Below are 11,985 nucleotides of genomic sequence, written 5' to 3'. Positions count from 1 at the left end.
TCATAATTAAAATGTCATAATAATAAAGTTCACTTGCTACTTTTGATTTCTTGGGGTTTAGAAACAAACAACTCGCTCAGCATGTTTTGGCAGAACTTCTTTTTAGAAAACAAGAAGGTTAACTACGAAATTATGAGGACAGCAAATGGAAAAAAACAACCGTAATGTTGCCAAATATAGATATGAACACAAATTCTATATTGGAAATCAAACTAGTATGTTTTAAATTGGAGGTTGTGTGGGTTATTTTTTTTTTTTTTACTTTCTTCTTATATTGGATAAATTTTCCAAGAGTCTTATTATACTTGAAAAGGAGTTCCATTTTTTGGTTCCTTCCCCCAAAAAAAGTATGAACTTTTTTTAAAAAAACAACAACTCTGTGACGTCTATTGACAGAGAAATAAATATGTTCCTCTATTTTAGTCTTATTTAAATACATGTGGTACATAAAGGTGTGATTAGCACTAAAAATACACATTCCATGTGAAGAAATTGTGTCTTTAGGATATAACATGTAGGAATGCAGTAAGAGACTTTTTGTTGGACCGTGTGTGTGAAATAATATTTTATGGCTGTTATGCTATTAACAGAGGGCATGCGTGTGGACTCGGCCCACCAACTGGGGAGAAACATAGAGGGAGCCAGCCCCTGTGGGAGGAAGGCATAACTCGCCCTTACAATTCAGGCCCACACAGATTACCTTAAGAATATTGTACGGCTCTACCAATTTTGGGGTGAATCAAATTGCGAAGTCCACCGTTCACGTCACCACACACTTGAGTATTCGTAGATGCAGTTTATTAAAAAAACATATATATCTTCCTTATTGCCAGGTAGGCTGGCAGTTTTCAAAAGATTTCACTAGTGAAACAAGGGTGGAAACAAATGGGAATAAAGAGAATTTTCTTTTAATGGCTTACAGAGCACCGAAGGGCTATGCTAAGATAATTAAAAGTCACCTCAGTCTTCCTGCCTGACACTAGACAAGCATTTTCAATCACTGGGTTGACTTGGTTAAAACTCAAGGGTAAAGAGACCACCAAGCTGAAATGGCTTCAGGAGCTGTTGTGAATCACAGATTATCTTTGAAGCTACTCTGTGGGGTTACCCATCGGATATGAACACATCGGTTTTACACTCTGGTTTCAGGGTTGAATGTCTTTCTCCATTAGGTTCCTCAGCAACCTGGGAGAGAAACGATATTTCCATTTCTGGTCCCTAGTTTTCATCCCAAGTTTCAAATCACTCTTTACCCAACTTGCAGGCAACGTTGCTTTCACTGTGTCACATGGCTTCTCTTACTCCCTGGTGCCTTACTTGCTGTCCTGTTTGGCTTGCTTGAAACATCATTTTTTACCCAGTGTTTCTCAAATGATCAGAATGCAAAATAAATAAATAAAATACAATAAAAATGTTTACATGCAGAAAAGGATCCCATGGTGAAATAAGTTTGGGGGAACTGAGTTAATTGAAGTTAATCTGCAGAGTTTCTCAGGGTTGCAGTGTACAAAGTTTACATCCAAGGTGCTGAGCATTTGCCAGAATCATTTAATTGTGGAACATTTTTTCCTCAATGGAGAGTACTTTGAGAAGTGATGCTCTGTTGGAAGTTATATAATATTGATGCTACCCGTAAGCGAAGTTAAACCTTTCCATCTGTGTTTGCATTTGGCATCTGAGCGTCCTTAGTCAGCTCCTCCTTGTCCCCATGTTATTGGTGTGAGAGGATGGAGAGGTGGGGTGGTGGAGTAGAGGATTGGGCACATTTTTTCAAAGATCCTGAATTGACCCCAATTACCTCCTCATTTTATAGGACTATTAGTACACTCAGTATTACTCTCTTCTAAGACTCTGTTTTTCCTCTAAGAATTTTTGCTCAGTTCCCCAGACCCTCAAATAGTTGAAATTAAATCTGTGCTGATCTTAGGAGATGTATGGACTTTGAATGCCATACACTCAAGGTCTTGGCTGGACCCACTCTCTATTTCTATTTGGTCCTGGCTAGAAGAATAGTGTGGTACAGTTGTAGTCTTTGTGATCCAATAACTAAATCATTAAAAATGCAATCTTACTAACAAAAGCCTACGTGGTCCTCACGCCCTCATATGGTGATGCCCTCACGCCATCACAAGATGGCTGTGCGCACAGCGGAGGCGGGGTTCCCGCAGCCGCTCCTTGTGGCTTCCACTGGGGCTCCTGCAGCCACTCTGGACCCATGGTTCTGGCCTACATATTTGGGGCAATCCATCGAGGAGCCCCGGATGGGTGGGCGGGGCCTACCTCTATGGGGCGATTGATCGCCGGGCTCTTGCACTGTGAGAGGGCACAGGCCAGGCTAGGGGACCCCCCCCCCCGCCCCCGAGTGCACAAATTTCATGCACTGGGCCTCTAGTAATAGTAATAACAGAGAGACCTTATTAGTTAAGTTGCTCACTTTTAAAATCTTGACTTCCAAGATTCCAAAGATTAAATGAAATAATGTGTATTAAGTGTGAAACAGAAGGCCTGCTACATAGTGATTCAATAAATGGTAGGGACTCTTTGTCTATAAGTAAATCTTTAAAAAAAAAGAATTATATGCAGAGAATGAAGGACTATTCTATGGTAATTCCAAGCTTTCTAACAAGGGTAACTGAGAGGCAGGTGACCCATATAATGGAGGCGAGGAAATGTGGACAAATCATTCTGCTAAGGCAGATACCTTAAAGAACCAACAGAATACCTGTTTCTCCAAAGCAGGTCACACACCTACAAGGTTGATGTGGTCATATACTTGACACAGTCAGAAAGTCAGTTGTGCTGAAAATAATTTTCTTAGTTTCTCCATAACTGATATCACCTTTGTTCATACAACTTCAGCTCCAGTTGTACTATAAAATGTAACCTTGCTATTCTAATGTAACTCAGTTGGAACCAATTAGATCTCATTCACCAACTATTTGGATTCTTCAAGGTTTTCTCCTACTTCCTCCACTTCCCTTATTACCAGGCAAAGGGAGTGATCTAGATGCGTGGCTCAGGATACCTAGTGAAGAAGCAGAGAGGGATGTGGGGTGGCTTGCAAATTGTCCTGGCATCAAGGAAAGTGTGTCCATTCTGTGGTCCTTGCATGTCCTTGCTGGCTTCAGCTTGTAACCCCATTTTGCTCAGTGGCCTCTATCCCCGGTACATCAGTTGCCAATGTCCATAGTCTTGCCACAGCCCCCACTTCTTCAAGCCACATGTTATGCATCCTTGCTCTCCCCCAGTGAATGGTCACTTCTTCTCTTCTGGCCCCGAAAGCTATTTCTACACCTTACTCAAGGGTTTTAGGATTCTCCAGTGTTTTCCCTACAACTTACTGACATTGGCTGACACCTGTAAGCCTACACTCTGACATTTCCCACAGATTTAGCAACTCTGGCACTCAGAGACCGGATTCTAGGCTTCTCCCTAAAATTCAATATACATATGATAAAAACAACAACAACAACAACACCGTTTCCCCCTACACTGTTAGAATTGTTCTTTATTTTTCTCTGGTTGAACACAACTTATTTCTTAAGGATTTCTGAGCTCTCATTTATTCTAACTATAAAGTTGTCTATGGATAGCTTGCATGATTACTAAAAAACCTATGTTATATTTTTAAGTGCAAAAATATTAATTGTTAATTATTATATTTGGGACTTGAGGATCCATACTTATTTTTCTTTACCAATCAATTAAACTACTATGTTTCTATTTCAATTTGTAGTATATATTTTTTTATCTATCTAGCCATCTAGTTATTTACTCATCTATTGCTATTGCAAGTAAACCAATTACTTTCAATTAATGATTAATGTTTATGGGAGAGATCTTTACCTTATTAAAGGTCTAAAAACAAATGATAACATACATACCAGATACTCCTCTCATAATTGTTTCTGGACACATCATAATTCTCCTATTACCCATGGTGAAAGGAAAGAGAAGAGGGCTTGGGGGAGAATTCAGAGTTGATTCCATAGTTACACTAAACAGAGTTAAAAATGGATTGAAAAGATAATTTTCTGTTTTTCAGAGTAGAAATGGTATGTGGTCTTCTAGCAATAAGAAAACAGATATAGGAATTAAGAGCAAAATGAGATAAAAGATATAACACACAACTTTCCACCTGCAAATTAAAAGGAAAGCGTTCTCTTAATAATACATCAAAGTGTAAATAAACTAAATGAGAAATATATAGAATTGCACATTAATGAAAACTTTATCAAAAAATATCAAATACAGCAATAGCAGAGAAAATTAATAGATTTACTCATGCACATAAATTAAAGAAGCATAAAATAAATAAAAATTCAACTAAAGGACTAAGAAAAAGAGTAACAAAATGAACCAAAAACACAGAAGAAAAAAATGGACATAAAATAGAATTAATAAATTTAAGAAGCAACAAAAATATAATTCTAGGAGTAGAATAAATATAGACACAAATACACAATATACACATGTTGAATGAGTAATCACATACATTTGGGAATTAAAAGTGTAAGCCACTGTGCTGCTCAAGTTTATGCACTTATATTTTAAAGTATAATTAAAGTAAATTTTTTTACTAAAACTAGAAGAGCTAGAAAATGGAAAATACCAACAATTGCAAAAAAAATACATAAAGATCTATCCCTCACGCACAGCTAGCAGGACCAAATGGTAAATAGATTTTCTACCAAAACTTTAAAAAGAAGTAACTCTACTATTATTTACAGTATTTCAGAGCATTGCAAAAAAGGAAAACTTTTACATTTTTTATAATTCTAGTACCATATTTGCAACTAAAAGCTATTAAAATGTAACAAGATTAATTTTATTTCAAAAAGTTTAGCAAGTTTTACATGAAAATATGTCAAAAAATTTACCAAAAAATAACAATAAAAACTACAAAAAAGATTTTTTAAAATAGATACTTCAAACAAAGTACTAATCTACACTAATAAAAGAGAAGGATGCAAATTGACCATACCTTTGCAACACCCACCAGTCAATCAGGAGTGAGTATGCAAATTAACCAAACAAAGACGTGTTAATTTGCATATGCAGGTGCTGAGCGGTCGGGGGCGGGGCGGGACCTTGCATCATCACCATGGCGATGACGCAGGTGTTCTGCATGGCCCCAGCCGCTCTGGGCCTCTGGGCAGTGTGAGAAGGCAGAAAGGCAGCTCTGGGCCAGAGCGAAGGCAGAAAGGAAGCTCCGACCAGAGCGAAGGCGGTGCCGGCAGCCAGGGGAAGGAAGGCCCATTCTTGCACGAATCTTCATGCATTGGGCCTCTAGTATATTTAATAATTAAAGTTGCCCGGCTAGTGTGGCTCAGTGGGTGAAGGTTGACCTATGAACCAGGAGGCCACAGTTCCATTTCTGGTCAGGGCACATGCCTGGGTTTTGGGCTCAAGTCCAAGTAGGGGGCATGCAGGAGGCAGAGATCCATGATTTTCTCTCATCATTGATGTTTCTATCTCTCTCTCTCCCTCTCCCTTCCTCTCTCTGAAATATATATATGAGGTTAATCAAATTTAGAAATAAAATACCAATCAGAAAATAACAAAACAGGTAATCATTTGAAATTATTTTAAATTTATGTAAAACCTAGCCAAAAGATGAAAAGTAAAAATTAATGTATAATGGGATATCACTTTTCTCTAATCAAATGTGCAAAAATTGAAAATTATTGGTAAAATAAGATTTTGGCTAGGGTGTGTGGATATGAATTTAAGATAAATTAAGCAATATTCTTTAAAATTTTTAATGTACTTCCCCTTTGGTTTATTGATTTTACATATATATTCAATCTGTGGATAAATAAACAGTATGCATTTCAGCATTCATTTTTGCATTTTATAGTCACAAAATGTGAAAACAACTGAAATGTCCATAAGTAGGTTAATTTATATATCCATATAAATGTGTACATTTTATATTCATTAAAAGCAGTGGTCTGTGTTTATTGATTTGGGCTGATTTCCAAAATATATTGAATGATCAAAAGCAAGAGGGAACACAGTGTACAAATGTTATCACTTGTGCCCAAAACACTCATAGATATGAAAAAGAATAGAGAGCCCAGAAATAAACCTGCACCTTTATAGTCAATTAACATTTGACAAAGGAGGCAAAAACATACAATGGGATAAAGATAGTCTATTCAATAAATAGTGTTGGGAATATTGGACAGATACATGCAGAAATGAAACTAGACTATCTTCTTACATCACACACAAGGATAAACTCAAAATGGATTAAAGAATTAAACATTACGATCGAAGCCATAAAAATCCTAGAAGAAAACATAGGCAGTAAAATCTGGACATTTCTCAGAGCAATATTTTCTCTTATATGTCTCTTTGGACAAGGGAAACAAAAGAAAAAAAATAAACAAATGTAACTACATCAAACTAAAATGTTTTTGCAGAGCAATGAAAACCATCAACAAAATGAAAAGGCAATCCACTGAATGGGACATCATATTCGCTGATACATCTGATAAGGGATTGCTATCCAAGATTCATAAAGAACTTACAAACCTCAACACCAGGAAGACAAACAATTCAATTAGGAAATGGGCAGAGGACCCGAATAGACGCTTATTCAAAGAGGGCATACAGATGGCCAATAGACATATGAAAGATGCTCAACATCACTAATGATCAGAAGAATACAAATTAAAACCACAATGAGATATCAACTCACACATGTCAGAATGACTATCATCAATAAATCAACAAATAACAAGTGCTAGCAAGGATGTAGAGGAAAGGGAACACCCAGGCACTGTTGGTGGGAATGCTGATGTCCATAGTCTTGTCAGAGATTTCCTCCCACAAGTTTAAAAGAGTATATATTCTAATAAATTTGAGCTTTTGTGGATAAAGTGTTGAGAAAAGAATTCTAATATATTACATTTCCATATGATAAAGTATATTGACATTTATGTATAGTTAAAAATCTTTAGCATTCAGCATATATAACAAAATATGCACATGGTTTTAGTTATTTTGAATACCTTTTTGAGTGAATAGGAATAGTTTCTTAATCCAGAATCCTAGGTACTGAAACTAACCAGATTCCAATCCTATCTAATAAAGAGGGAATATGCTAATTGACTCTCACACCGTCGCAAAGATGGCAGTGCCCACAGCCAATAAAGAGGGAATATGCTAATTGACTGACCGTCCTCAAAGATGGTGGCACCCACAGCCAATAAGGAGGGAATATGCTAATTGACTGTCATGCCTACAAAGATGGTGGTGCCCACAGCCACAAGATGGTGGTGCCTAGTCCCCTCAGCCCCACCGGGATGGCAGGCACCTGGCAAGGCTGGGCCCACCGCCTGCCTTCTGAGTCCCCCAGTCCCCTCAGCTCCCCAGCCACCCAGGGCCAGCCCAAGGTACAGGCAAGTCTCGGATGGCGGCTGCCCAGCCGATGCCTGAGGTGCAGGCAAACCTCAGATGTCGGCTGCCCAGCCACCCAGGGCCAGCCCAAGGTACAGGCAAACCTCGGATGTCGGCAGTCCAGCTACCCAGGGCCAGCCTGAGGTGTAGGCAAGCCTCAGATGGTGGCTGCCCAGCCACCCAGGGCTGCCCGAGGCTCAGGTAACCAGGGCCGGCCAAGGCTTGCGCTGCCGGCAGTAGCAGCAGCAGAGGTGTGATGGAGCGTCACCTTCCCCTGATTGCCGGGTCGCCTCCTGCCCCTGAGGGCTCCCGAACTGTGAGAGGAGGCAGGCCGGGCTGAGGGACCCCTCTCCAGTGCATGAATTTTCATGCACTGGGCCTCTAGTATGACTATAAAAACAAATAATGTGTCATTTAAATACAATGCAATAAAATGTAGGTGGCTTTCGATTTTTGATTAAATGGTATATTGTTATTCTAAAAGACTAATTGGATATCCTGGGTTGAACAAAGGGTAGACTGAGAGTTGAGGAATATTAAATACAAGTCAAAAATATGCAAGGTAACATCCTATATAATAAAAGCCTAATATGCAAATCGACCGAACAGCGGAATGACCAGTGGAACAACCGGTCACTATGACACACACTGACCACCAGGGGGCAGATGCTCAATGCAAGAGCTGCCCCCAGCCCGCAGGCCCCAGGCCAGCCAAGATGGGTGCCAGCGGCGCACCCCCCCATCATCCCACTGGTTGCCCTGCAGAGGGAGGCGACTGGTGGCTGTGGCGTCTCCCTCCCCCGATCAAATAGTTATCTCTTTAATATTCCCAGCTAATTCTTTTGCTGCCATCAGTGAACCTGAGGTATAGAGAAATAGCTCCAAGAAACAACTGCCAATCAAGCACCATTATCTGCCATGATGGCAGCAATTCTAGGCCATAAAAGAATTTCCAATGTTTGAAATCAAAATATGAGAGTATGAAGATTATTTTCCATTCATTCATTATTATCTTCCCTGAATTAAAAGTTTCAATTTCAGCAGATTCCTCAGATCTGTTTTTTTTTAATATTTTGTTCAAAAGTTGCCTTTTTTCTCCCACTAGCTTTGCTTTCCAGAACAAATAAACATTTCCACTAACCACGGCCGGCACTGTGGCTGGTCCCTGAGCAGAGGTCTTATGCTGGTACATAATACCTTTTCAAAAGGTGGAAAACCAGCTTCTGGCCCGAGGGAACTTGGGGTGGGGGCTACTTTATACTCTCTCTTGTGCGTGTACACAAGAATTTTTCTTTCTCAAATATCTTCAAGGAAATCGCTACCCACTTGCCTATCCACCGGAAGAATCTACATTACTTTGTCAAAGGTTGGGGAACTTAAAATCATTCACATATTCTCTGCATAGATTTTGTTAATAGGCATTGACTGTTGCTTCTATATTTAATGTAAGTAATGCAAAGGACGTATCAAATGCTCCTATGATATAACTATTCTAAGTTCCTATCAATTTCAGCAGAATGATATTACTGCTGATAGTTACAAGAGTGGCATCTGTTGGTCACTCGAGTACCTGCGCATATGTGACTACAGAAGAAAGTACGTGATGGAATGACCACAAAGGTATCAATTATTTCAATAGGACACAGCTGTTCTGTGCTAATACTTGAGACACAATGACGACCTAGCACAGACTTGTACAACAAAAACATTTTTAGAATTTTGTGAATATGCAATAGGGGAGGCAAAGAGGTAAATGCAATAACAGAGAAAGAGTTCAAGTGCTATTGGTGCTCAGAGGAAAGAGAACACGCTTGTAAATGGGGAACCAAAGAATCCCAAAGGAGGTCAAATTAATGCCATGTGAGAAGGACTTGTGTTACAAAGGACACACACACACACACACACACAAATACATATACAAACAAAAATACACAAACACACACAAGTACATACACAACACACACAAATACATACACGCATTTGGACAATGTAAATCGTATGAGACTAGACAGAGATGTTGAAATGTTTACATTAGTGTGTGAGTGATATTAATTAGTTTTGTTCATCTATAGAAAAGATGTGTAAAGAGTAGTAGGAAAAAACTGAAATATGAGGTCTCACCTCAGCTAAGGGAATTAAATGTGAGGACACATTGTTTGCATTTGTGCTGGAGCGGGCAAGAAGCCAAATATTCAAAGAAGGGAATTACGTCTCAGGAAGACTGATTTAGGAATGAGTTGCCCCATAAATTCACTTTCTCAGTCATAGTTAACCTATTATCTTCTCTGGAACCAGAGATAATAGAAGTCAAGGAGAACACAGAATCCAAGGAGAAGAATTTCAAGAATAAGGGAATGAATTGCTGCCTTGAGTGCAATGGGGAGATAGGAGACAGTCAGAAGTGCTATCTATTTTCAATAAATAGATCAGAGGAACCTTCCAGGCAGTTTCCTTTGATAAAGAACAAACATTCAGGTATTTGCACAAATTTCACCTTGTAGGTGAGACCCTTCCTAACCATCACCATCTAAAATACCCACAGCCCCTCATCCTCTATCTCCTTCCCCTGCTTTATTGTTCTTCATAACAATTATATCCCCTGGGCATTATACCCACTGGGCATGTTAGGATGTGTGCATTGGCTTCTTTATTCCACCCCCCTCCCCACCACCACTTCACTGTAAGCTTTTGGTCAGCAGACCCATGGTCTGATTTTTATCTTGAATAGTACTTAGCATGTAAAATGTACTTGATGAATATTTGTGGAATATATGAATGAATGGAAAGACACCAAGGATTAAGTGGGTAACCAGGGTCAGAAGTCAGTGAATACAGGTGGCACGTTTATGGATCTGAGTGGTAAGGGGCTAAAAAGCAGATAAAATAGTGACTATTTCTTGTGCTGCTCTGGACTTGGGAGAAAGGTGAAAATACAAAAGAAAGGATGACAGACAGAACGAGGGCTTAATGAAGGTGGCCTCCCTGACTCGCTACACTGTTTGAACATAGAGGCCAGGGGATCCTTCTGAAATGTCAGATCATGGCACTTCTGACCTCGTTGCAACACCGCCTTCTTCCCTAACTCTGCTGCAAGTCTGTGGGCCCAGTGGCCATGCCCTGCAGGAGGGCTTTGTCCTCGCTTCTTCCTCTGTCTGGAAACTTCTTCCCAGGAGATCCACATGGCACGGATGCTCCTCAGCTTACCATCGGGTTATGGCTGATAAAGCCTCGTAAGTTGAAAATACCATTAAGTCGAAAGTGTGCTTGACGCATCTAACCTACTGAACATGAGCGTTTAGCCTGGCCTACCTGAAATGTGCTCCGAACACAATACCCAGGAAAGGCTTCTGGGACTCAGTCCACTGTGGAGAGCTGGTTGTTGACCTTCCGACCCCGGGGCTGATGGGGAGGTGTGGCTTCCTGCCGCTGCTCAGCTTCACAAGAGAGGAATGCACCACATATCCCAGCCAGGGAGAGATCGACGTTTAAAATTCCAACGTTTAAAGTTTCCACCGAATGCGTGTTGCTTTGGCATCACCTGTGAAGTTGAAATGTGTTAAGTTGATTCATGGAGATCGTATGAATGTGCAGAAGTGTAGGCTCCCCATGGTGTTGACCTTCCGACCCCGGGGCTGATGGGGAGGTGTGGCTTCCTGCCGCTGCTCAGCTTCACAAGAGAGGAATGCACCACATATCCCAGCCAGGGAGAGATCGACGTTTAAAACGTTTAAAATTCCAACGTTTAAAGTTTCCACCGAATGCGTGTTGCTTTGGCACCACCTGTGAAGTTGAAATGTGTTAAGTTGAACCACTGTAAGTGGAGATCGTATGAATGTGCAGAAGTATAGGCTCCCCATGCCTGTCTCCCTAAAACCCTTCACATCTTTGCTGAAATGTTCCCTTAGGCCTCGTTGGACCCTTTATGTGAAACAGTACCTCCCCTCCTCCCACCTTAAAGTTTCTCTGCAGCATTTACTACCCTCTGACATATTCCGTGTCTTTGTGATTGTTGATCTCCTCCCTCTGGAATGTTCCATGAGGCATGGATTTTTATCTGTTTTGTTCATTGCATGTCTCCCAGATCTAGAAGAGGGAGTCAAAAATATTGTGGGGGGAAAAAAAGAGTGAGTGTGAGCATAATTGCAATGAAATGTAGGAGTGAGCAGCCATAGAGGAATTTAATGAGTTCATCAGACGGGTTTGGTTGTGACTGTTCACTCATGAAGGTCTCTATCAACGGTTCTCAATCAGGGGTCTGCTGCGCCCCTGCCCCTCCAGGAGGGCATTTCACAAGGGGTGCTGCTTGCGTTGTCACATCCGGTAGAACCTGGGCCAGGTCCACAGGCATTGTTTAGTGTTCTGAGGGGCCAGGGGTGATAAATGGCTTTTAAGACATGAGACAGTCCCTCACAGTATTTTCCCACCCAAATGTCACATCATGCCTATTGAGAAACACTGCTCAAAAATTCTTCCTCCTTACTTATTAAAGATAACATAGAAGGGTTGCCTATTCCTGTTATGCCTGTTTATTAATAAACTAGAGGCCCGGTGCACAAAAATTTGTGCACTGGGGGGGGG

The sequence above is a fragment of the Myotis brandtii genome, unplaced genomic scaffold, assembly GCF_000412655.1.
Source record: "Myotis brandtii unplaced genomic scaffold, ASM41265v1 scaffold23, whole genome shotgun sequence".
NCBI lineage: Eukaryota > Metazoa > Chordata > Mammalia > Chiroptera > Vespertilionidae > Myotis > Myotis brandtii.
This window is presented reverse-complemented; position numbering follows the sequence as displayed.